At 45.0% G+C, this 27315-nt stretch overlaps 1 long non-coding RNA gene across 2 annotated transcripts in view; it reads right to left on the reverse strand.

Annotated features, from left to right (window-relative positions):
• Positions 1-3945: 3945 nt before the first annotated feature.
• Positions 3946-27315, reverse strand: part of LOC112059290 (uncharacterized) — a 174736-nt gene continuing 151366 nt past the window's right edge. For both annotated transcript variants that reach the window (XR_010590236.1, XR_010590237.1), the window contains exons 3-6: positions 18592-18716; positions 15657-15758; positions 12316-12708; positions 3946-4509 (exon numbers count right to left, since the gene is read on the reverse strand). This is a non-coding gene — a long non-coding RNA (uncharacterized LOC112059290). The remainder of the gene's footprint in view (positions 4510-12315; positions 12709-15656; positions 15759-18591; positions 18717-27315) is intronic.

Below are 27315 nucleotides of genomic sequence, written 5' to 3' on the forward strand. Positions count from 1 at the left end.
ACTTAATTGGAGTGTACCAAGGATAAATTTGGCCCACTGCAAGTTCAGCTCTTTCCCCTCATTAGGATTATTCGTGAAGAATGTTATTATAATCTATTTCCGAATCCAACCATTGTGCTTCATTATGATTTTCTTTTGATTCAGTTACCATGTGAACAAAAAAATGCATATAGCTGCAGCACATGATCTCAGAATGTCAACCATAGGGCGTTCTCTGCTCCATAGCTGATTGGTAGGACACACAGTGTCCTCTGGCAGGTATTTGAAAAGTTACATACAAGTTTAGATCTAAAATTAATTGGGGATTAAAATAACTAAGTAGCAGGTTAAGAAAAAAATGTGTTCCATCTGAAAGTCTATTTTCACTGAGAAAACCTTCACTGTAAGACAACATTTTGTAATTATGGATCAGGTCCTCAGCTGGTATAAATCGGCATAGCTCCAATTACTTTAATGGCCATTGACTTCAGTGTAGTTCTTCTAAATTACATCAGCTGAAGATCTGACCCTGTATGTAGAGCTCCATTTTGCAAGCTCTCAATGTGTGGTTTTCTTATTGAAATCAATGGAAATGGCATGAATGGAAGCCTTGTACAATTTCTTCCACATGGCTGTGTAACTGTCAATGTTCATACTGTATAAATACTGATAATTTAATAATATGAATTATGTTTGTAAGCTTCTTAAAGACACAGGCCCAGATCCATGACTGTGGGCTGACGAGCACAAAGCGGAACTCATGATGTGGAGGTGCAAAGGTGGCTTTAAAATGTCTCAGTTTCTTATTTTACTAACAAAACCCAATGTCTACTGCTGATAGCACAATTGTTGGCCACATTCAGATTCTAGAATCTTGATAATTGGTGACCATGTGAGACACAATAGAACCCAGGTTTCAGAGTAGCAGGCATGTTAGTCTGTATCCGCAAAAAGAACAGGAGTACTTGTGGCACCTTAGAAACTAACAACCCAGGTTGAACTTCAGAACCCAGGTTGAAATTGCAGGGATTCGTGTTATAAAAATCATCTATTTGACTTCCAAACTGAGCCAATTTGATAGGGAGCTCACCTAAGAGGTAACAATTATGGAGAGCCACAAGGTAACTCTTTTGAGGATATCTAAGAACTAGTAGTTTTGCTGAGTACATTCAGCTTTTCTGGACTGTTGCATGCAGCTTACTAAATAAGTCCCAAAGTGTCTTGCTCTGGCACACAATGATGCTTGCTTAAAATCTGGATTGTCTTTACTTCATTTATTCCAAAGTCCTGGGCTAAAGCACACAGGGAAGCATTGTCCAAGACATTACAACAGCCTGGTGTGATTCATTGCAAAAGGAAGGAGGGAAACTATATATGATAGTTAACAAAAGGAAGGAGGGAACTGTATATTTCCAGTCTCCCTTGTTTTTTGTCAGCTTGTATATTATTTTATTATCCAGTGGGAAACTCAGAATTTGTTTGCATTGCTTGCTATGTTAGACAGAGCTACCTTTACATAATCTGAACCAGGGAAAGTAAGGATTTATGTTTTGCAGCCTGTGCGCTGCAAATGCACGTGTGAAGGCACAGCACCCTCTATGGTCAGATGGAGCATTACACAGAGCTCACTTAGTCTGGTGGGGCAGTCAGTTACCCCCTCTTGCCTGAGGGTATGTCTACACTACAAGAGTAGTTTGATTTTACTTAAAGCGAATTTGTGGTACCGATATTACAAAGTCGAACGTGTGTATCCACACTAAGGACAGTAATTCGACTTTGTGAGTCCACACTAACGGGGCAAGTGTCGACATTGGAAGCGGTGCACTGTGGGTAGCTATCCCACAGTTCCCGCAGTCCCTGCTGCCCATTGGAATTCTGGGTCGAGTCCCCAATGCCTGCTGGGGCAAAAAATGTGTCGAGGGTGGTTTTGGGTAACTGTCATCATTCAATCCTCACTCCCGCCCTCCCTCCATGAAAGCGCCGGAGGGCAATCAGTTCACGCACTTTTCTGGTGATTGACAGCGCGGACGCCACAGCACTGCAAGCATGGAGCCCGCTGCGACCATCGCTGCAGTTATGGCCGTTGTCAACACCTCGTGCCTTATCATCCACCTTTTTCAGAGGCAGATGCTGAGAAATCGGGCAAGGAGGCTACGGCAGCGCGGTGAGGACATTAAGCCTGAGAGGGGCACAGACCTCTCATAAGGCACGGGACCCCGCGCCGTGGACATCATGGTGGCAATGGGTCATGTTGATGTTGTGGAACGGCGATTCTGGGCCCAGGAAACAAGCACGGACTGGTGGGACCGCATAGTGCTGCAGGTCTGGGATGAATCACAGTGGCTGCGAAACTTTCGGATGTATAAGGAACTTTCCTGGAACTTTGTGAGTTGCTGTCCCCTGCCCTGAAGTGCAAGGACATCCGGATGCGAGGAGCCCTGACTGTCCAGAAGCGAGTGGCCATAGCCCTCTGGAAGCTTGCAATGCCAGACAGCTACTGGTCAGTTGCCAATCAATTTGGAGTGGGCAAATCTACCGTGGGAGTTGCTGTGATGCAAGTAGCCAACGCAATCGTTGAGCTACTGCTCTCAAAGGTAGTGACCCTGGGAAACGTGCAGGTGATCATAGATAGCTTCGCTGCGATGGGATTCCCAAACTGTGGTGGGGCTATAGATGGAACTCACATCCCTATCCTGGGACCGGACCACCAGGCCAGCCAGTACATTAACTGAAAGGGCTACTTTTCAATGGTGCTGCAAGCACTGGTGGACCATAGGGGACGTTTTACCAACATCAACGTCGGATGGTCGGGCAAGGTTCATGACGCTCGTGTTTTCAGGAACTCTGTTTAGATGGCTGCAGGAAGGTATTTACTTCCCGGACCACAAAATAACTGTTGGGGATGTGGAGATGCCTATAGTGATCCTCGGGAACCCAGCCTACCCGCTAATGCCCTGGCTCATGAAGCCCTGTACAGGCGCCCTGGACAGTGAAAAAGAACTCTTCAACTACCGGCTGAGCAAGTGCAGAATGGTGGTGGAGTGAGCTTTTGGACGTCTGAAGAGGAGATGGAGAAGCTTACTGACTCGCTCTGATCTCAGCGAAACCAATATCCCCATTGTTATTGCAGCTTGCTGTGTGCTCCACAATCTCTGTGAGACCAAGGGGGAGACGTTTATGGCGGGGTGGGAGGTTGAGGTTGATTACACCCAACCAGACACCCGGGCGATTAGAAGAGCCCAGCGGGACGCGCTGTGCATCCGGGAAGCTTTGAAAGCTAGATTCCAGAGTGACCAGGGTAACCTGTGACTATTACATTTGTTTAAACAGAAGCTGAACCTGCCCCCATTTCTTTACCCAGTTAATGTTGACTATCCACTCCAGTTACCAACCCCCTTCCCCCCCGTTCCAATACACCTTTAAAAATAAAATAAATGAAACTTTGTTCATGAACACCGTTTTCTTTATTAAGGATTTCGCGGTAAAGGGTTGAAACTGGGACGCAGACTGTGGTGGGGAGCGGGTGTAGTGATGGAAAGGACGCTTCTAAACTCGAGGAATGACAGGCTCCTGCTCCTAGAGCAGTCCGCAGTGATGGACTGGTTGTTTCAACGCAGCCTGCCACCCCTCCTTTTCGGGACTCTGTGTGTGGAGGCTATGTGACTTTGTGGCGGGGGAGGGCGGTTACAGATCCCCTGCTGCGTGGCTCTGTCATCCAGGCTAAGGACCGCTACCTAAGATCTGTAACTGCCCTCCCCCGCCACAAACTCACATAGCCCCCACACACAGAACATGAAAACCACCTCCCAGACTGACCAGTGTGCCTACTGACTGCAATTTGTGTGTGACCTTCTGCTGAACCTGCCCCCCATGTCTGTACCCTGGTAAAGGTGACTGTCCTCTCCAATTACCAACCCCTTTCCCCCCCTTCAAACACACTGTCCTCTAAAAGAACATGACGGAAACAGTAATTAACAGAAACATATTTTTTATTAAGAACTACACAGTTAGGGGATGAAACTGGGACGGGGGCTTGGGTGAGGTGCATTTGGAGGGAAGGAAAGGACATATCAAATCTTTGGGAATGAGAGCCTTCTGTTACTTGAGCAGTCTGCAGGGGTGGAGTGACTGTTTTCACGGGCCTTGCCGCCTCTCCTACTTGGGACTTTGGGTGAGGGGGGGATGGGACTTTGTGGCGGGGGAGGGCGGTTAGCGATAGAATGCAGCGGGGCTCTGTCCTCCTGCCTCCGGTCCTGCAGAACATCTACAAGGTGCCGGAGCATGTCCATTTGCTCCCTCATTAGTCCAAGCAGCGTTTGAGTCGCCTGCTGGTCTTCCTGCCGTCCTCCCGTTTGCTGTGTGATCGCTGGTATTGCGACATGTTCTCCCTCCACTGGGTCTGCTGTTCCTCGGCTCGGGAACAGACCACAAGTTCTGAGAACATCTCGTCCCGTGTCCTTTTCTTTTGCCGCCTGATCTGCGCCAGCCTCTGGGAGGGGGATGCCGGGGTAGCTCGGGAGACACTCGCAGCTGTGGGATGGGAAAAAGGGAGTGAATTCCTCAAAAAGATACATTTTTGCAAGCAATGATTATAGTCTTTCTCTGTGAACAAGATCACGCACAGTACCTATCACATGTGCACTCAGTACAAGGTCGAATTTTCTGTCTTCACATTGAGTACCTGGGGTCTTGCTGTACTGATCACACAAGCGGGGCCGGACAACGGAATTCTGCTAGCAGGCGGCCATGGTAAGCCGTAGACTTTTGGCTGCTTAAAGTTTAATTTACAGCAGTGCCCTCCTTTCACGTTCCAAGCAATGCTCCTAGCATTGGCCAGTTCCTGCTGCTGGCGATCCGGTCAGCATGAACTCTGCCCCTGTCCCACCCCCGTCACGGCTGTCTCCGGGAAAGATCCTTGCATGCTGTCGGCGAACCGCTCAGCAGGAACGGTTCGCCTCCCCACCCCCACCATGTGGCTGGGCTCGGGAAAGATCCCTGCACGCTGCCGGCGATCCAGCCGGCATGAACTCTGCTCCTGTCCCACCCCCGTCTCGGCTGTCCCCGGGAAAGATCCCTGCATGCTGTCAGTGAACCGCTCAGCAGGAACGGTTTGCCTCCCTGCCCCCACCACGTGGCTGTAAACCGCCAGTTACAGTTATTTACAGGAACAGGCAATCAGTCCCCATACTAAAATTCCCCTAATTCAAAGCAGGTCACCATGAGTGATATCTCTCTGATGAGGATTACGGAGACAGAGACAGACCGCATGCTGTGTGAATGCCAGCAAACACCGGGGCCGTATGCCGCCATGTTTTGCCAGGCAATGATACCGGAGTACCTGCTGCTAGCCTGCCGCGGAAAAGTTTCCTACCATGGAGGAGGCAATAAGGCCGCTCTCCCCAGGAACCTGATGCAAAGGCTTTCACATTACCTCCAGGAGAGCTTTGTGGAGATGTCCCAGGAGGATTTCTACTCTATCCCCAGACATGTTAACAGACTTTTCCAGTAGCTGCACTGGCAAGGACTAAAAAGTTAAGCGCCTAGCGCAAACTAATCATTAAAAACCCATTGCTAACATACCATGCCTATTCTATTCAAAATAAATGTTTAAAACACTTACCTACTGATCCTTCCCCTGATTCATGGTCCGAGTTACTGCCTTGGGAGGGTTGGTAGGGGATCTCCGTGAGGGTGATGAAGAGATCCTGGCTGTCGGGGAAATCAGCGTTGAAAGCACTGTCAACTGCCTTGTCCTCCTCATCTCCTTCCTCATCTTCCCCGTCCGTGAACAGCTCCGAGGAAGCGGCCGTCGACAATACCCCATCGTCAGAGTCTACGGACAGTGGTGGGGTAGTGGTGGCGGCCGCACCTAGAATGGAATGCAGTGCCTCGTAGAAAAGGCATGTCTGGGGCTGGGATCCGGAGCGTCCGTTTGACTCTTTGGTCTTCTGGTACGCTTGTCTCAGCTCCTTGATTTTCACGCGGCACTGTGTTGCATCCCGGCTGTATCCTCTCTCCGTCATGGCTTTTGAGATCTTCTCGTAGATCTTCACATTCCGTCTTTTTGATCGCAGCTCCGAAAGCACGGACTCATCGCCCCACACAGCGATCAGATCCAAGACTTCCCGATCAGTCCATGCTGGGGCCCTCTTTCTATTCTGCGATTGCATAGTCACCTCTGCTGGAGAGCTCTGCATCATTGCCAGTGCTGCTGAGCTTGCCACGATGTCCAAACAGGAAATAAGATTCAAACTGGCCAGACAGGAAAAGGAATTCAAATTTTCCCGGGGCTTTTCCTGTGTGGCTGGTCAGAGCATCTGAGCTCGGACTGCTGTCCAGAGCGTCAACAGAGTGGTGCACTGTGGGATAGTTTCCGGAGCTATTAGCGTCGAATTCCATCCACACCTACCCTAATTCGACATGGCCATGTCGAATTTAGCGCTATTCCACTCGTCGGGGAGGAGTACAGAAATTGATTTAAAGAGACCTCTATGTCGAAATAAATAGCTTCGTTGTGTGGATGGGTGCAGGGTTAATTCGAATTAACGCTGCTAAATTCGACATAACCTCCTAGTGTAGACCAGGCCTGAGTCTCTATGATAGTCTCATTCTGGGCTTCGCAGGGTGTTAGTTTCAGTCCCATGCCTGGGTTTCCCTTTATACTTGACAGGGTTATTTGATCCTGGTTCTCAGGGGGTCTGAACACCTCTTTTGGTTCTTATGGCCCATTGGGGAATTGGTAAGAGAACCCCAGCCCACCCATGCCACTGGGTTCCAGCTCAGGGCCTTCAAACTAGGCAGGTGGAATTAAGCCTTAACAATTCCTTCTGCTGTGCCCTGAGCTTGTTCTTATTTCCCTTAGGTCTGTAGGCTTCTCCAGCCTGTTGATCCAGTGATCCCATCTCTAGGGTGTTTTCTCTGGGCAACTTCTCACCAGCTAGTGGGCAGGACTTTCCTTCTCCAGACTGCTTATTTCTCTGGCAACCCCTTGCTTCTCAGCTCTTTTATTTTCCTAGCTGCTGAGAGGCTGCCAATCAGTGCTGGCAAGCAGTTCCTAACCCCTTGGTTGCCAGACCAACATGGACTATATACATCCCATGGCACAGCATAATGATCATACTATGATTTCAGCCAAATAAATTGTTTGGAAATTCTGTGGGGCTTGTTCAGTTTGTATTAGTTCTTTCCTGACCCATCTCTGCTGACCTGCATCACTCTAACTCTAATAAAAAGTGTCCTTGTCTTTTTTTTAATGTATATGGTCACCCAAGAGTTATTGGAATGCATCTGTTGAAAATGACCTAAAGGAGAAGATTAGGTAATAGTTTCATAGAATGGCCTCCAAGATATTCTGCAGAGACCCAGGGGGGAAGAGAAAAAAAGGCATGGAAATATAAATGGACTCTAGTGCCCTTTAGATTACTTTTAAGACTCTCTTGTTTGGCATCAGCTGTTCCTAAAACTGCGTCCTGTAGTTTGCTACGAATTACACCTAGCTCTCAGTCCAATTTAATTGCTACTCTGGCATGATAGGACCATTCCCGAAAGAATTGGAGGAGGGAGAGGAGAAAGCATATTGCAGTCATTCATTCCACCTCTGCCTAACAAGGATGAGTGGCCCTCTGATCTGCAGTAGAAAAAAGTTAAGAGCTCAAAATACTATTGCAAAGAGCTGTAAAACTACTGGGATTGCATAATACCCACAAAGGGCAAGGGAAGAAAAACTGCTTGGGTCTGCGAGCAGCCGTGAGAGGTTTCTGGAGGTATTTCTGGATCAGGAAAGTCAGTTCTGGATGGTTTCAGGGTAGTTTTCTGAATACCAGCAGGGAGGAAATGACCAGGAAAGGAACAGGTTCAGAGGGCCTGATTTAAAGTGATAGGGGCCAGCACTGACATTTCACTGAAGGAAGGATGGTTTTGTGATTAAAGCAGATTAGTCAAAAGATCTGGGTTCAATCCCAGCGATGCTACAGAGTCCCTGTGTGACCTTGGACAAATCACTAAAACTTAATTTGCCTCACTTCCCCATCGATAACATGAGTTTAATAGTGCTGCTTTCGTCCCACCCTTTGGCCTGGTCTACACTATGACTTTAATTTGGATTTAGCACTGTTAAATCGAATTAACCCTGCACCCATCCACACAACGAACCCATTTATTTCGAAATAAAGGGCTCTTAAAATCGATTTCTGTACTCCACCCCGACGAGCAGAGTAGCGCCAAAATCGATACTGTCATTTCGAATTAGGGTTAGTGTGGCCGCAATTCGATGGTATTGGCCTCCAGGAGCTATCCCACAGTGCACCATTGTGACCACTCTGGATAGCAATCTGAACTCGGATGCACTGGCCAGGTAGACAGGAAAAGCCCCGCGAACATTTGAATTTTATTTCATGTTTGCCCAGCGTGGAGAGCACAGGTGACCACAGATAGCTCATCAGCACAGGTAACCATGCAGGCCGATAATCGAAAAAGAGCACCAGCATGGACCGTACAGGAGGTACTGGATCTGATCGCTATATGAGGAGAGGATTCAGTGTTAGCAGAACTTTGTTTGAAAAGACGAAATGCCAAAACTTTTGAAAAAATCTCCAAGGGCATGATGGAGAGAGGCCACAATAGGGACTCAGATCAGTGCCGCGTGAAAGTCAAGGAGCTCAGACAAGCCTATCAAAAAACAAAGGAGGCAAACGGTCACTCCGGGTCAGAGCCGCGGACATGCCGCTTCTACACCGAGCTGCATGCAGTTCTAGAGGGGGCTGCCGCCACTACCCCACCTCTGACCATGGATTCCGAGGCGGGGATAATCTCATCAGCTACACCTGAGGATTCTGCGGACGGGGAAGAGGAGGAGGAGGAGGAGGAGCTTGCGGAGAGCACCCAGCACTCCGTTCTCCCCAACAGCCAGGATCTTTTTCTCAGCCTGACTGAAGTACCCTCCCAACCCTCCCAAGCCAGTATCCAAGACCACGACCCTATGGAAGGGACCTCAGGTGAGTTTACCTTTTAAAATATAAAACTTGTTTTAAAAGCAAGCATTTTTTAATGATTACTTTGCCCTGAGGACTTGGGATGCATTCGCAGCCAGTACAGCTACAGGAAAAGTCTGTTAACGTGTCTGGGGATGGAGCGGAAATCCTCCAGGGACATCTCCATGAAGCTCTCCTGGAGGTACTCCAAAAGCCTTGCCACAAGGTTTCTGGGCAGTGCAGCCTTATTCCGTCTTCCATGGTAGGACACTTGACCGTGCCATGCTTGCAGCAAGTAATCTGGTATCATTGCATGACAAAGCCTGGCAGCGTATGGTCCCGGTGTTTGCTGGCATTCAAGCAACATCCGTTCTTTATCTCACTGTGTAATCCTCAGGAGAGTGATATCGCTCATGGTAACCTGGTTGAAATACGGGAATTTAATTAAGGGAACAGAGGTGGCCGTTCCTACTGGGCTGTTTGCCTGTGGCTGAAAAGAAATCCTTCCCTGCAGTTAGCCAAGCGTGGGGGGGGGGGGGCAATTGGCCCTGAGCTTTTCACGTTTGGCTAGCAGGGATCTTCCCTGATACCAGCCATGCGGTGGGGGGAGGGATAAAGCGATCATCCAGAGAATTGGATGGGTGGGGGTTAGTTTGTTTTCTGCTGCTGAAGGTTAACAGGAAAACCATAGCACTCAACGGGCTTTGCTTGGTATGTGGGAAAGGAGGGCTCAGAAGCCGAAAGACAATGGCTTACCATGGCCGCATGCAAGCCAAATTCTGTTGCCCGGACCTGCGTCTGTGATCTCTAGCAGCAAAGCCACAGGCACTCAATATTAAGAGGCAAAATGCGACCTTGCACAGAAATCACATGTGCTATGTAATGTGAATAGTGTTGGTCACTGTGAAAGAGTATAAGCATTGTTCTGCAAAACGTATCTTTTTAAAAAATTCTCTCCTTTTTTCCCTCCCTCCAGCAGCTGCAAATTCTTCAAGCCTCCCTCCTCCGTCCTGAAGGCTATCTCAGATAAGGCGTTGGAAAAAGAAGATGCGAGACGAGATGTTCACAGAAATCATGGAATCCACCCGCAGTGAAAGAGCTCATCTGAATGAGCGGAAGGACACGGTTTCAAAGTATAGGAAAGAAGCCAGTGAACGTGAGGACAGGAGGGACCCACGTGAGGACATGAGGGACCAACGTGAGGAGAGGAGAGACGCTCGAGATGAGAGGTGGCGGCAGGAAGATCAGAGGAGGCAGGATGCAACGCTGGGGCTGTTGCATGAGCAAACAGACATGCTCCGGCATCTGGTGGAGCTTCAGGAACGGCAGCAGGATAACAGAGTGCCGCTACAGCCCCTGTATAACCCCTCTCACCATGTTCCATGGCCTCCTCACCCAGACGTGTAAGAACGCAGGGGGGGGAGTGGGGGAGGCTCCGTACACTGTCCCATTTCACCCCAGTGGACAGCCCAAGCAAAAGGCTGTCATTTTTTTAACCTTTTTTTAGTGGCCTTTTCCTTCCCGCCGATCCTCCTCCCAAACTCCACCCGGGTTCTCTCCCTCTTTTTATAATCAATTAATAAAGAATAAATGATTTTTAAATGATAGTGACTTTATTTCCTTTGAAAGCAAGCTGGGGGAAGGGGGGAGGGTGGGTTCCTTACAGAGAATGAGTCAATAAAGGGGGCGGGTTTTCATGAAGGAGAAACAAACAGAAATTTCACACTGTAGCCTGGCCAGTCATGAAACTGGTTTTCAAAGCTTCTCTGATGCACAGCGCTTCCTGGTGTGCTCTTCTAATCGCCCTGGTGTCTGGCTGTGCATAATCAGCAGCCAGGCGATTTGCCTCAGCCTCCCACCCCGCCATAAAGGTCTCCCCCTTACTTTCACAAAGATTGTGGAGCACACAGCAAGCAGAAATAACAATGGGGATATTGATTTGGCTGAGGTCTGAGTGAGTCAGTAACGATCGCCAGCAAACTTTTAAATGGCCAAATGCACATTCTACCACCATTCTGCACTTGCTCAGCCTGTAGTTGAGCAGCTCCTGACTCCTGTCCAGGCTGCCTGTGTATGGCTTCATGAGCCATGGCATTAAGGGATAGGCTGGGTCCCCAAGAATAACTATTGGCATTTCAACATCCCCAATGGTTATTTTCTGGTCCGGGAAGTAAGTCCCTTGCTGTAGCCGTTTAAACAGAGTAGTGTTCCTGAAGACGCGAGCATCGTGAACCCTTCCCAGCCAGCCCACGTTGATGTTGGTGAAACATCCCTTGTGATCCACAAGTGCTTGCAGCACCATTGAAAAGTACCCCTTGCGGTTTATGTACTGGGTACCCTGGTGTCCGGTGCCCAAGATAGGGATATGGGTTCCATCTATCGCCCCACCACAGTTAGGGAATCCCATTGCAGCAAAGCCATCCACTATGACCTGCACATTTCTCAGAGTCACTACCTTTCGTAGCAGCAGCTCAGTGATTGCTTTGGCTACTTGCATCACAGCAGCCCCCACAGAAGATTTTCCCACTCCAAATTGATTCCCGACTGACCGGTAGCTGTCTGGTGTTGCAAGCTTCCACAGGGCTATCGCCACTCGCTTCTCAACTGTGAGGGCTGCTCTCATCTTGGTATTCTGGCGTTTCAGGGCAGGGGACAGCAAGTCACAAAGTTCCATGAAAGTGCCCTTACGCATGCAAAAGTTTCGCAGCCACTGGGAATCGTCCCACACCTGCAACACTATGCAGTCCCACCAGTCTGTGCTTGTTTCCCGGGCCCAGAATTGGCGTTCCACGGCTATAACCTGCCCCATCAACAACATGATCTCCAAAGCACTGGGGCCCGCGGTTTGAGAGAATTCTGTGTCCATGTCCATGTCCTCATCACGCTGCTGCTGCGCTGCCGTCGCCACCGCCTCCTCGCCTCGTTTTTCTGGCTCAGCATAAACTGCATGAGAACGCGCAAGGTGTTTACAATGTTCATGACTGCTGTCTTGAGCTGAGCGGGCTCCATGCTTGCCATGATATGGAGTCTGCAGTGTTCACCCAGGAAAAAAGGCGCGAAAAGGTTGTCTGCTGTTGCTTTCATGGAGGGAGGGGTGAGGTTGTACCCAGAACCACCTGCGACAATGTTTTTTGCCCCATCAGGCACTGGGATCTCAACCCAGAATTCCAATGGGTGGGGGAGACTGCGGGAACTATGGGATAGCTACCCACAGTGCAACGCTCCGGAAATCGACGCTAGCTCCGGTACATGGATGCACACCGCCGAATTAATGTGCTTAGTGTGGCCGCAGACATTCGACTTTATACAATCTATTTCACAAATTCGAATTATATAAATTCGGATTAATCCCGTAGTGTAGACATACCCTTTATCTGTCTTGTCAAATCAGGTTGTAAGCCAGACGTGATGCATGAGGGAAGGGAGGGCACACACAGACTGAGCATTCTCAGCATCATCTGCTGAAGCCGCTGCGCTCACTCTGCCCCACCACTATCAGCAGGTACTGGTCATCTCTGTTGTAAGCTCTTCATGGCAGGGCCTCTTTCACATTCTGTGTACGTACAGATCCTAGCACAGTAGGACCCTGATCTCAGTTGGAGTCTCTAGGCAGTGGTGCTGGAACAATTTGTATAGTGGGAGTGCTGAGAACCACTGAACCAAACTGTAAACCCTGTATATGATTGTAAACACTTCAAAACAGAAGGTGCGACAGCACCCCCCACACCACTAGTTCCAGCTCCTATGTCTGTAGGCACTCCTGTAATATAAATAATAGCAATTTTAATTAATTAAAAGACATCTCTCAAAATCCTGACAGTCTTCCTTTTAGCCCCTCATCCCCCAGTTTCCTCTGTCCCCACAGTCTTGTCTCCCGCTGCACTTTTCCTTCTTGCCCCCAAAGTAATCCTCACATTCCTGTGTTTCCATATGGTCTCCTGCCTTGGCCACAAATGGTGAATAGCATGTACCTATCTTCTCTGAGGGCACCTTGGTTTTAAACTCATTGGAAATAAAGGGAGATGGAGTGGGTGGCCATCTTTACTCTTGCAGCCTCACTTCCACGTTCAAATGGTGGCATCTTCGGTGAGGACAGCCTGGCTTCAGCTGAGAACAATGGGAGATGGCTGCCATTTTTAGTAAGGGCAAAAATCTTTAAAATGTTGTAACTTTTCTTGGTATCAATATAAGCAGCTTTAACAAATACACCTAAAACCATGACAGCTGTCAACTATTTAGTGGTCATGGCTGATTTAGAGGATGTAATTATGTCTGCCAACTGGTAACCAGAGGCTAGTGTAGTTGTCACCAAGCAAGAAACTTTACTAGAATAAGGAAAACAGTATTACCCCTAAAGCTATACTTGTCACTCTCCCTCTCTCTCTTTAGCTCACTGTAGAGCTTCTGTCTACTACGTTCTCCAGCTCCTCCTTGCCTGGTTTCCTGATACAGATTTAACGAAAAAGTATGCATAACCTTGCTGTTTCTGCTGGAATTTTCTGTCTGCATATCTTACAGATTTGGTGCATAATAGTACCACTGCAGAAGAAATCCTGGAGGTGCTCCAGAAATCAATCAAGCTTTCCATTTTTTTTACAGGAACTTTCAGAAAAACAACAACCTATTCTTACTGTACTTCATAATGATATGCTCAAAAATCTTGTTTCACCTCAAACTCCTTCCTTTACTGAGAAGAACTGTACCTCAGCAAGTGTTATGTTCAGATTAACTTCCCTGAAAATGTCATGAAATTAGACAAGAGGAAAAAAATAAATAGAAATCCAGGCCTTTTTGAGAGTAAAGATTCAATACAGAAATATTCCTAATCATGATATCAGACTCCAAAATTTAGAACTAGATTTGACTTAATATCAGTGAATGTCAAATTCTTTGACAGAGGAATTTGTAAAGTCTTGGTAAAATGGTTACTGCAGAACTGTCATCGTGCAGGCTCCACAGTAGATTATATGACACTCACATAATCATCATTTCCTGGGTTTCCTCTTAATGTGATTCGACACAGATATAAATAAATATTTACAAAAAACCACACTCATAAGCTAATATGAAGCCACATCACTAACTGATTTATACTTCAAGCCTGAGAGAGGTCTACAATGAGTAGGCAGTTTGACACTAACCAGGCAGAGAATAAAAGGGTTGGGTTGGAGGAGAAATGCCATTTCTCATTGGGTTATGCAAAATTAGAGGAAGGAAGGAAGCAGCTAGTTATTTGAGTAGAAGCAAAGTAAGAAGCCACCTAGAGGGATGAAAGTTTCAAAGCTGGAAGAAGTCAGAGCGCCTGATTCTCCTCTCATATTGGTATAAATTTAGAACAAACCTTTTGAAGTCAATGGGTCAGATTCTGATTTCAGTTACACCAATATAAATACTAAATAACTCCACAGATACCAGTGGAGATACTCTGGAATTACACTGATGTAAATGAGATCCAATCTATCCCAATGGTGCTGCATCAGTTTGAATGGATAATCAGGATCAGAGACGGTAACTCCTATATTGTACATTCTACTCAGGTGCTGCAAAGGGTGTTGAGGGAGGGCAGGGAATGGACGGGGTGCAGACTCTACATAATGAATGAGGAGAGCGTGAAACAGAAGCACTTTAGTGCTGGACCAAGAAGAAATAAAGACAAGCCTGGCAAACAATGGGGAGTCAGAACTGAAGATGTCACTTTTAAAACAACCGATGATGGACATCATGATGCTGAGGAGAGGTAACAGCAAAATGACAAGGGATATATGAGTAATGAACATGAACAGTTGCTTTCTGCGAACCTATCATAACGTTGCAGATCCCCAAGAAAAAGTGTTTTGGGTTCAACTGAGGTTTTGGGCAAAGCTTCCCTGGGTGACCTTGTTTTCTCCAGAACAGTTTGCCCATTCCCAGTAAGCAGCAATATTTGGGCCCCAAGACTCTTCAGGAACAAGCTGAAAAGAAAAAATCAGCAGACTGGGCGAGGAGGTCATGAGTGTGGAAAATGGTTGAAACAACTTCCCCTTGCTCCAGGAGGAGTAGGCAACAAGAATAGCCTAAAAATGGGAGGCACTGGGTGGGAAAGGGGCATGGCCAGGGAGGTTGGAAGATGATCTGACTGAATGTATCCCTTCTGCTGTTTCTGCCAGCAGAACTCCTACAGTGTCTGTATGTCAGTCAAGTATTTATACTTATCACCCCAGTAACTAGGTACTGTCCTATCCCACGGGATCATGGCATAAATTAAAACTGCCTCCTTCAGGCAGAAACCCTGAGTTAAATTAAGGGGAAGCTAAAAGCAGAGAGCAATTCCCTCACCTCTTTCTGGCTTGGGTAAGCAGTGTTCCCCTACAGCTCCCCTTCCTCCTCAACTGATGCACTGAGAGCTCCCCCTTTGTTTCATTCTCCTTTAACCACTGGTTACAGTGGCAACACAACATGCCCACCCCTGGGGTGAATCTTTTCCTGGGTGTAGAGATCTGGCAGTGGGAGAGAGCTATAACTCACACCTCCATGTGCCAGCACTAGTGAGTCTGGCCTCATATTTCAAAAACTGGGTTAGTCTAATAACTTGCCTAAGTGTTTGGGTCACATTCTGTGCTGATTTAAATCCTGCACGGTCCCATTGCTTTCAGGCCAGTTGCAGAGAATTTGCAAACTTAAGCTGTAGAGAACCATTGCTGTGGTATGAATTGAAGATATACAACTTACCACCTAGTGAGGAATCAACTCTCTTGCCTGATAGACAGGAAAATCCTTTTGGTGCATTATATCACTGTCTCTCTTTTCCTGTATGCTGCCAGAGCTGGTTTCCTGCAACACAATGGCCAGAACTATGAAATTTCATGATATTTGCTAGGCAAATTGGAACTGCAAATGATGCTGCAGCTGCAGTCCTTGCTTGGCTAGTAAGCCTGAAAGCCACACTGATCCTTCTCAAGTACAGTGAGATATAACCTTTACTTTTTCACTACATCCAATTTCTTTAGATCATTTTTGTCATTCAGAGCATTGGCAATCTTTATGGGTAGGTGAGCACAGAAATGTTCCAGGTTATATTATAAGGAGTATGTGAGAGGTGTGACAAGGAAAGGAGGCATTATGAGTATCTCAGAGAGATTACAAGGAAGGCAGATGCAGTATTAGAAGAAGTATTTGAAAGGCAGCATGTGGAACAGATATATAGTATTATAAGGAGATACTGACAGTGTTATTATAAGGAGCAGCGAGTATCAAAGGATGGAAGATATTTGCGACATTTGGTAAGGAAGAAAAATATTATAAGGCATATGAGTGATGCGACAAGGAAAGGAGCAATTTTGTGACATCCCTGATGCTTTTTATCATAACTGCTGTATTTATCACCCATCATAAACAATTCAGGAATGAGCAGATATTTGGGGCTTGGATAATCTGGGGTTGATGAAGCCACATAAAAGGCTATTGGCAATTTAATGATTGTGATTTATGAAGTTACTTATACTGTATGATTGAAAATGTCCTGCCTAAGGAGCCAGTCTTGTGAGGCACTGGGCACCTTAAGTGAAGTCAATAGGGACCTGATTTGCAGAGGCGCTGAGAACCCACAATTGCGATGAAGTAAATGGAACCTGCAGGAGGTCAGCACCTCTTTGCTTGGGAGTTGAAGGCACTAAGCACCTGGCAGGTTCAGGTCTAAAGTGGCACACTAGGGCTGTGACAAATATGTTTAATAAACTTCTGTCACCACCATGAGTATGCACGTGCTTACACATACTCTCCACAGATAGTCTGGAAAGGCACTATGCCCCTGCATCTTCTATAGTTAAAATGATAAAAATGTAATGTCTAGCTAAAGGCAATCAGGGAAGCAGTAATTATCACAGCAGGCCTGAAAAATCGAAGCACTACTTTGGCGGGGCAGGGTGATAGGAAGGAGATGCAGCATTTCTTGAATGCAATGCAGTGAGAGAAAGAACTTTCCTTTTTAACTAGAATAGCTTATTCCTCCTTTCTTTAATAACTAGCAAACCCGACTGCTGCATACTGCATACCTATTTCTGTATATTCTCCAGGCCCTCATCCACAGACACCTTCACTCCTCTGTTATATCCATCCTTAAACCCAGATCTTCAAGCAATCCATCCTCCCTCCTCCTCCTCATTAACAATCTCCTTACACTCCCTCTCCTCAAGTGTTGTCATATGTTTGTTTTATTTTTGGTATGCGCTTTACAGGGCAGGGCATGTGTATAAATTTGTGATGCTATATACACATATCATGATAATACTAATGATGATCATTAATAATTAATGCACGTTTGCATCAGCAAAAACCTGTCTCAGGCTCTTCTTGCAAATGTAAAATGTGCCATGCCTTTTAGATGATAACAGGAAATATATGGTGTGGGCTAAATTATACAATGGCGTAAGTGATGATGGCTGTAATTTGCTCGGAAAAAAACAGTTATGCAGCAAGTGGTAAGGTACTGCAACCTGCACTATTTGGCATTTTGAGGAACTGCAAAACAAGTGGAACTTACATGCCTAGGGGTTTAGGGGGAAAAGATATATGATAAAACTCGACCCCTCAGTGCTGAAGTGACATTCATTTTGCATACTTGCTGATTGCCAAATAGGAGCAAGTTGCACTGCTCTACCCACTTACATAAGAATATAAGAACAGCCATACTGGGTCAGACTAAAGGTCCATCTAGCCCGGTATCCTGTCTCCCAATAGTGGCCAATGCCATATTCCCCAGAGGGAATGAACAGAACAGGTAATCATCAAGTGATCCGTCCCATCACTCATTCCCTGCTTTTGGCAAACAGAGGTTAGGGACACCATCCCTGCACCCATTTTCTTCTTGATTTTCCTCAATACAAAACTTATATCCACAGTTATGTCACCACCAGATTTGGCTGACAGGCTTCCATGGCAGTGGCACCTGTTTACAACAAGGGCCAAATTCTGTCTGAGTTACATTGGCATAACCCTAAGTCTGAGTAGGGTAGGGTCCCTCCCGCTAGACAGTGACCCAACCACTTCTGAACAAGTGTAGTTATTAGAGGCTAAGATACCAGTCTATGAAGAATGAGTGATGCTGAGGGAAGACGGGAACCAGGAATTGTTTTGCTCATTATAAATAGTTATATTTATGAAGCGAGAGTCAGAAATCCACAGAGTGCTATGAGATACCTGGAAATCCTGATCATTACTCAATAATTGTGGTTAGATTGTCTACTTTGTGAGAGTGCCTCTCTTTCTGGAACACAATCTCCTTGAACCTTTTCCTGCCAGCATTGATTGTTTTAAGAGATCATGCATGTCTCCTTCACAGCAGCAGGATGGATGTAGAGAAGTAACTGTGCTAGCCATTGTATGAGACTATCTTAACCAATGCCATACCAGACAACCCATGTGTGTCCTAGATCAAAAGTCTTCTGTAGTGTCCTATGCTTACCAAATGTTGCCGCCTGGTGGCTATAAAGAGGAGCCTATCTTGATATGGACTCCACAGGTGTTATTCAGAAGAGATATTGGGGGTAATGTCTTAATATTTACCAATTAAAAGATAACTGATTGATAAGGGATGAGTTAGATCATAAGGCTACATACATAGGAAACTCTCATTGATTTCAATGGGTTGAGTAGAGCAACAATGTACCTGAAGTACCTGATCCAGCTCCTTGCCTAGAGGGAAATGCCAGTCAGTACACATGTGGCTATCCTTGTGAGTTTGTCAGATGTCAAGGCATCTATGTTTTCAAGTTGTTTTAAATACTGTGCTTCCTGGAATAAAATCAACAACATTGGCTAATAAGCAAAGTGATCTCATGTTGGAAGCACTGCTATTTGGTGGCATTTGATCTTGAGGAAGATGCACTTTTTCAAGATAGACCCTGTCAAGGCTGCTTCCCCACTTTGAACTTTAGGGTACAAATGTGGGGGCCTGCATGAAAACTTCTAAGCTTAACTACCAGATTAGATCTGGTCCACTGCCACCATTCCCAAAGCTAATTCCCTTCCCTGGGAAGCCTTGAGAAACTCTTCACCAATTCCCTGGTGAATACAGATCCAACCCCCTTGGATCTAAAAACAAGGAAAAATCAATCAGGTTCTTAAAAAGAAGGCTTTTAATTAAAGAAAAAGGTAAAAATCTTCTCTGTAAAATCAAGATGGGAAAATAACTTTACAGGGTAATCAAACTTAAAGAGCTCAGAGGACCCCCCTCTAGCCTTAGTTTCAAAGTACAGCAAACAGAGATAAACACTCTAGTAAAAGGTACATTTACAAGTTGAGAAAACAAAGATAAACTAACACGCCTTGCCTGGCTGTTTACTTACAAGTTTGAAATATGAGAGACTTGTTCAGAAAGATTTGGAGAACCTGGATTGATGTCTGGTCCCTCTCAGTCCCAAGAGCGAACAACTTCCCAAACAAAGAGCACAAACAAAAGCCTTCCCCCCACCAAAATTTGAAAGTATCTTGTCCCCTTATTGGTCCTTTCGGTCAGATGCCAGCCAGGTTACCTGAGCTTCTTAACCCTTTACAGGGAAAAGGATTTTGGAGTCTCTGGCCAGGAGGGATTTTATAGTACTGTACACAGGACAGCTGTTACCCTTCCCTTTATAGTTATGACAGACCCTATAACTGACCGACCTACTGCAATAAATCTGTGTCTTTGGAGTTTTAAGCCCTCTGCCCCCCAACTAATAGAAGTTTTGAAAATTCCTCTCTGAGAATGAATAGCCAGAATCAGGACCAAGAGAACAGTTAGTTAGCAGCTGCTATGCCTTTCCTAGACCTTTTCCCTCAGTTTCCCCCCCTGTGCTTGTTTATCATGAGCCCAAACTATCATGGGTGTCTGTACAATTTGAGTTACTTTTTCTATAGCTGCATCATCTCAGTCTCTTTTCTCTCTAAGCTGAGGTTCGCTACAAGGACTTTGACAGCCTTTATGTTGAACAGAATTTTTAGTCTGGCAATCATGATTAACTCCTCTCCACAGAGAAGTGCTATTTTAATAAGACTGAGTGAACAGTTCTAAGAACATCTTTTTCTTTTCTTTTTTCTTTTTTGAAGACTTTGTACATGTCAGAATTAAGACTCTGTAACTAAAGTTTAGATTCAGCATGGCCAATTCTTCTCTAGACCCTTTACAATATTTCTGAAGGTTTCCAATGACCTAATTTATTTCAGATATGTTTTAGAAGCTATATTCAGGCTGACATAGCAAAATCCATATCATGTCTGCAGTCCTTACCCTCTTTTGACTTATGATTTTTTCTCCCAAAATAAAATGTGAAAAATACTTTATAAAGTAGAAAGAAACCTCCAAGGCTCAGGTACTGGACTTGTCTCAAATTTAAACCATAAATATCAAAGTAGCTTATTGAGGGCCAGGATCATGTATTAAAGCATTAACCTGCTGAAAACTATGCTCCATATATTTATATGAAAAAAGCCATATAATAATACTTTTTGCCCTCTCAAACAATGTTCTCAAAGAGCTTTACAAATATTAATGTGTTAAATCTTGCAAATCAGCCTCTCCACATCCAACCCCACTTCTCGTTCAGTACATAAGCTTTAACCCCATTTTACAGATGAAGGAAATAAAACAGAGAAGTCCAAATGACTTCCTGAATATCCCACAATAAGTCTGAGGAAGAGCAGGGAATAGAACTCAAGAATTCCCTCGCTATTTTGTAGTGAGTTATAGGAAAACCAAACAGCCTCAATGTGGCACCTTGAAAGTGTGGGTTGGAATCCAGGTGTCAGATTCTAGGAACCCATAATGGGTTATTCCGATGTCAGTTGCTTCAGAGAAGGGACAGCCAAGCTTGCAAAGGAAGCCAGATCTGATGATTATGTTCTGTTACTGTTCTCTGAATTACCAAGAAAGCCAGACCTCTTTTGCTCACAGGAGTCCCCACCCAGCTCTTACTCACAGCAACTATGGAATGGAATCTCCATCCTTAGCGGTTTTTAAGGCCCGGCTTGACAAAGCCCTGGCTGGGATCATTAAGTTGGTGTTGGTCCTGCTTTGAGCAGGGGATTGGACTAGATGACCTGCTGAGGTCTCTTCCAACCCTGAACTTCTATGATTCTATGAACTAGATACTTAACCAAAATTTTGAGAATAAGCTACTCCCTATATTACATCCATCTGGGACCCTAACAGTTTCTTAAGAGCTAAGAGCCAGGCAGGACGGAGGATGAGTTTAAGGAAGAAATAAGCATGAGGAAGAAAATAAAACCACTGTAGGATTACTGCATTTCAAATCTTTGTTGTGTATTCTGATGTTATACCAAAGGTTTTAAAAGAAGGGATAGAGTTTAGTGAAAAATCTAGAAGTGCCATATAACGCCTTAACTTTATCAATAGTCTTCTAGGGCTTTTGTTAGTTGGTTTTACAGGAAACTTTGTAGAAAGTTAATTGAAGAAGATACAGGTGAATTGCATGCCTGAAGACAGTTTCCTTTTGTCATGGCATTAAACTTTGTTCCAATGCACATGTAGAGTCACAGCTCAAACTAGCCCTGTTGAAGCATATAATAAAAAGATCAATAATCAGCAATGGCCTCTCATCTTTCCAAAAAAATCTTAGATGCTGGGGGGAAAAAAGCAGCGATGGGGGTGGGCTTCTCCGACCGGAATCTACAGCTAGATGCTGTATGGGGCTGATATCCTTACAGACACTCACCTTCTAAAAGAGGGAGGGAGATTTCTGGTTCCTGTTTTATCCTGAGAAATTACATTCCTGCATGAACAGTGTAAGATAATCACATTGGAACTGGATCAGTGAAGAAGTGTGAAAAATGTGCCAGCATTCAAGCATCTATTTGAGAACATGCATTTACCAGTCTTGGGAGTGAGAGAATAAGAAAGTATATAATTCAACATTTCCTTTTGATCTGTAAACTACTTTTTTCTTCAGAGTTAATTTGCTTAAAAAATGCACAAAGGGGGAGGGCAAGGAAAAAAGTAAATGTGCTAAAATGTTTGACAGAAATTCAAATGTTTGCGAGGAAGTGTGTTTGTTATTCCATGCAGACAGAGCATCAGTATTTGCTCTGCTTAGTTGGGTGCATTAATTCAATGCCAAAAAGGATTTTAATACAGTGTTAGATTTGAGACTAAAACTCAAAAACCTGAGCCTCTGTCTCCAGTAAGGAAATCTGCTCCAGTCGAGAGGCAGCACTGTAGTTACGCTGTGAAAACTGCTAATGTTGATGCTATGCAGTGGAGCAAAGCAGGCTTACGTTGGTGCGGCTGAATCCAGTAAATCACTGGGGTGTTACTTTGGTGTAACCACAGCACCGTAGTCACACTAGTGTGGATTTCCTTAATGTAGACAGGGCCTGAGGAACTGTACAGGCTCTTTCTGCACCTTACCTCCCTACCTCATCACACACATGCACTGTGAAACAATCTTTAATTACATAGATCGCAGCGAGGTAGCTGCTCTGCTACGCACGAAACCCTGACCCAGAATCAGGTCGTCTACGAATGATTTAGCACCAGGTTCCCCACGAACATGCGGTGCGCAACGGGTGAGAGGCGGCTCCCTTCTGTCCGCACTCCGGTCTCGACACGAATGGCTTGTGTCAAAGGCTGACTTTCAATAGATCGCAGCGAGGTAGCTGCTCTGCTACGCACGAAACCCTGACCTAGAATCAGGTCGTCTACGAATGATTTAGCACCAGGTTCCCCACGAACATGCGGTGCGCAACGGGTGAGAGGCGGCTCCCTTCTGTCCGCACTCCGGTCCCGACACAAATGGCTTGTGTCAAAGGCTGACTTTCAATAGATCGCAGCGAGGTAGCTGCTCTGCTACGCACGAAACCCTGACCTAGAATCAGGTCGTCTACGAATGATTTAGCACCAGGTTCCCCACGAACATGCGGTGCGCAACGGGTGAGAGGCGGCTCCCTTCTGTCCGCACTCCGGTCCCGACACAAATGGCTTGTGTCAAAGGCTGACTTTCAATTACATAGTCGCTTAACACTAGGCAGTTATGTGACATTTTTTAGTGATGATGAAGAGATAGGTGTTGCCTGAAGCAATGAGGTTAATTACATTTATTTGGGTTAGATTGTCCCTAAAGGGATAGTAAATTCTTTTACAGGACTGCCCAGGCCCTTCCCAGGAGCACTGTTGGTGGCTGCATGCCACTCAACTGCTATTTACTGGGATTAACATCAAGGGAGGAATCAAATGCCTAGCCTCATATCCTCGGTGAGGTGGGTCACACCTCAGCTGTCAATCAGTTGGGAAGGGAGTGTCTGGGCTGTGCAGCCTGAAGGGAGGCAGGCTTTTGGGAGGCATCTAGCTGTTATCAGCCAAGACGACAGAGAGGGAGCCCTGCCGTCAAACTGAAAAATTTATAATTAACTAGTTGTATTACATTAGCATGTAAATGCCCCAAGAAGGGACCAGTGTATCAGAAACTGTACACACTACACACACACATATAGTGGAAAAATAGTTCTTTGCCCAAAGAGCTAGCAGTGTAGGTAGCCCTCCTTTTCCTCATGCCCAAGGTATATTTGCATATTTTGTTTCTATGTCAAAGTCAAGAGATATGGCCTGCCACCTACGGACACCTTGGGCTGCAGAAACTCCATGACTCTGGCAGAGAGGCGAGAACCTGGGATATTACACAGAACCTCTTGCAGTGGAAGTAGGGGAATTAGTGTTTAGACTGCCAGCAGCTCCATTCCTCCCAACAGTGGAGCAAGCTCCTTCCTCTCCTAACCCATCAGCAATGGGGAGGAATGGATCACTCCTGACCATCTCAGGAACACAAGGCATAGTTTACATAGTGTGTTGGGGATCGTACGCCCCATACCACTGTATAACCTGGATTCAGGACTTAGCCCATTGTTTGTACAGACAAGTTAGTAAAGTCAAAAAGTACGTTGAGATACATGTGCACTAGAGGTGCTATAGAAAATCAAGATCACAATCGTTGCTTGAATTCATCATATTACTAGTCAAATTACATACACATAATTTAAAAAAATAAACATGCTCGTATCATATTCATTGCTTACCTTTGTAATGGAGCTCCAATCACTCACCTCCATGCACCTAATGTGTATAGCATAGAAACAAGCATTCTAATGGCAAAAACAGTGCTAACATGTCCCTAGTGAACCACTCTTGGGACAGGAATCATAGGAATGGGATGGCAGAATCAGGGGCTGCCCCACAGAAACACAGGGACCACTGTCCTAGCTCCTAATCTCTGCCCTGCAATACCTCCTTGGTAACCTGTGTTGCAGAGGATTCATGGACTGTAAATTGAACAGCTGCTATGACATCAAGGAATTGCGGTGCAAATATATTGTACTCCATGGTTCTTCTTTTTCCACTAGGGATATGTGTGAACTGAATCCCTTATCCCAACACCTCTAAACTTTGTGTTTTGAATGAAAAACCCAGATTCTAGCTATGCAAAGGACCATTCTCTTTATAACAGGCTAAAGTAAAACCACCAAACCACACTGAAGTTTGGAGTGTTAAAGTCTGGATCCAAATTCTGTGACTTGGTCCAATTTCTATGTGGCACCTGTTTATCTTGGAAGATGATGGTGTAAGAACCAAAGCGGTTCAGTTATTGTGTGTCACACTGCAGCATCGTGAGTGGCTAAAAAAAATCCAATTCTTGAGTGACAGTCCTTGCCACAGAGAATGAAACCAGCACACTACTAGCACTTGTGGCCTGCTGTGCTTTCCTCTTTTCCTTCCTCTGTCATCCACTTCTCTTCAGCCTCTTTGACTCCCTGGTGCAACACAGCTCTCCAATGTAGACTGTTACTTGCCTCATCCTCCTAGCTTGCAGTGTCAATGCTGGACATTTTCAAGTCCCTCCTGCAAACGTCCTTGAACCTGAGCTTAAGTTGGCCCAGTGATCTTGGAGCATCAGCAAGTTCTCCATACAGGAGATCCTTTGGCATGCATCTGTCATTCCTCTGGTGCAGATGACTAAGGCAAGGAGATGTCTGTGTTTGAGAATAGTGATTACACTTGGTAATTTCACTTTTTCCAAGTACTTCTGTGTCAGGAACTTTGGTTTCCCACTTGTAAATTTAAAAAAAAAATTGTTCCCCACTGTGATAAATTAGACCAAATTGCTGATGAATATAAAGAATTAACATTAACTTATTTTCCTAATGCTTTGCCTCATTTACAAATGTTGTAAAAGCCCATTAGGTACATTAAAAAAAAAGTACGTCAAGTAAAAATTAAACCCTCTACAGGAAACAAAGTAAAATATTTAATAATATAATGAAGACTCATTAATGTAATGTTCATTTTTTAAGATTAAAAATTCACAAGGATTGTCACAGCTTGTCTTACCAGATAAGGTTTTTTGTAATAGTTATTTGTGCTGTATTTTCATAAATGTTTACAGCTATATTTTCATTCCCCCCCTCTTTTGCTTTATTAAATACATTTCAAATTTGCTCACCCTTCAGAAGTATTTTTGCCATATGTGGACGATTGTCATTTTACAATCTGTCCTGTGCACGGGGCAGCACATAGCTGCACTGTCTCATCTGCAAGCCGGGAAACAAACGGTGACGCTGATTGTTATAAGCTGCCTCCAAGTATCCTGCTACACCAGCCCTATATCTGGCAGAGCGTACCTCCCCCAGCACACCAATTGGCATGTTGTGGGGGTGGAGGAGCAGAGTCAACTCTCCACCCATTCCCTGCCCTTTCCCCATTCAAATGGTTGGTGGTGAAGAAGGTAGCAGCTCCAAAGAGGCTGTCTCCCCTCTATGCTGCTACACATAGTATAAGTGGATGGTGCAGTGGAATAAGGGGGTGCCTTACATCTTCTTACTTACCTCATGAGTGCACAGGACAGGCTACAGGCTCATCTAGTAAATTCTGTAAAAATACAAACCTCTGGATATGTTTAAACCATTGTGCATACAATCTATTTCTGACAGTCGTACAATTCCTCTGTCAGTGGCCTGTCTTTGTCCAGTGTCCTAGAAATGGCTCAGAGAATTTAAGGTATAATATGATAACCCATTGCAATTCATGTCAGATCTCATTAGATCTTGCAATCTTAACAGCATTGAGCTCGGTCAGCACTTGACTACGAGGCCTCCATGGGAAACCAAGGTGGCATTCATCATTCTGAATCCATACAGAATTATTTCCACAATATGTGTCTGAGTGAGCACAGTGCTGAGTCTTTCAAATGAAAGTATGGCCCATGACTTTCCATAGTCCTTAAAGATTCTGTTTAGCTCAGTGGTGGGCAACCTACGGCCCGCGGGCTGCACGTGACCCGTCAGGGTAATCCGCTGGCAGGCCGTGAGACAGTTTGTTTATATTGACCGTCCACGGGCACAGCTGCCCAAAGCTCCCAGTGGCCGCAGTTCACCGTTCCTGCCCAATGGGAGCTGTGGGAAGCAGCAGCCAGTCCGCACCACTTCCTGTGAAGGAAGAGAAATTCCAAAATAGGTTATTACTAGATCTAGGTGAAATTTTTCAGATAAAACTTTTTTTCACTGAAAAATGCATATTTGGGTCAACTGAAACATTTAGTGAATTTGTGTTGAATTCACTGAATTGTTTCAGTTGAAAAAAACAAAAGAAAGAAAGAAAAGTCAGAATGTTTAATTTCAACATTTTCTAAAGGAAATGTGATTTTCATTGAAAACTTCCTTACATTCAGCATTTAATTGTATTTTATTTTAAAAAGGTTAAAACCCTAGAAAACAAAATGAAATGTTTCAAGTTGGGTCAAATTAAACTTTTGGTTGACCCAGAACTAATTTTTTTTCCAACTTTTTCATTATGGCAAAAAAAAAAAAAAAAAGAATTAAAATGTGTTGTTTTGGATCTACCTACAATGAAAATGTTTTGAGTTTTTGGTTCAGCAACTGAACCAATAATTGGTTATTTGCACAACTCTAGTAATTACTAGAGATGTGTGAAATTGGTGAAGATATTGGTTGGTGGAAATAAGTGAAAAATATTCCACCAGTTTGTTTTGTGATTTTGCACTACCCAACCCTTCCCAGTAGAAACAAAGTCAGAAGAGTGAACATTTCTTGTAGTGAAACATAGACAAATACAAAAGTCATCTTTTATGGAAAAATTTCACACAGGGCCGTAATAGGAATTTTGAAGAAAATCTGCAGGCATGAGTAAGAACTGGTGACTACAGGTCACATGATTTATAGGAATGGGCACAGCAGCTGGGAGCCAAGACTTCCTGAATGCTATTCCCATCTTCACCACTGCCTAGCCTTAATAATGTATTGAACATATGTAGCACTTTTCAACCTTTGTTAAGGTCCCATTCAGCAAAGTATCATCAGAACAGGGATCTAAGTATCGTGAGACCCAGATCTC

This window comes from Chrysemys picta, chromosome 9, assembly GCF_011386835.1.
Source record: "Chrysemys picta bellii isolate R12L10 chromosome 9, ASM1138683v2, whole genome shotgun sequence".
NCBI lineage: Eukaryota > Metazoa > Chordata > Testudines > Emydidae > Chrysemys > Chrysemys picta.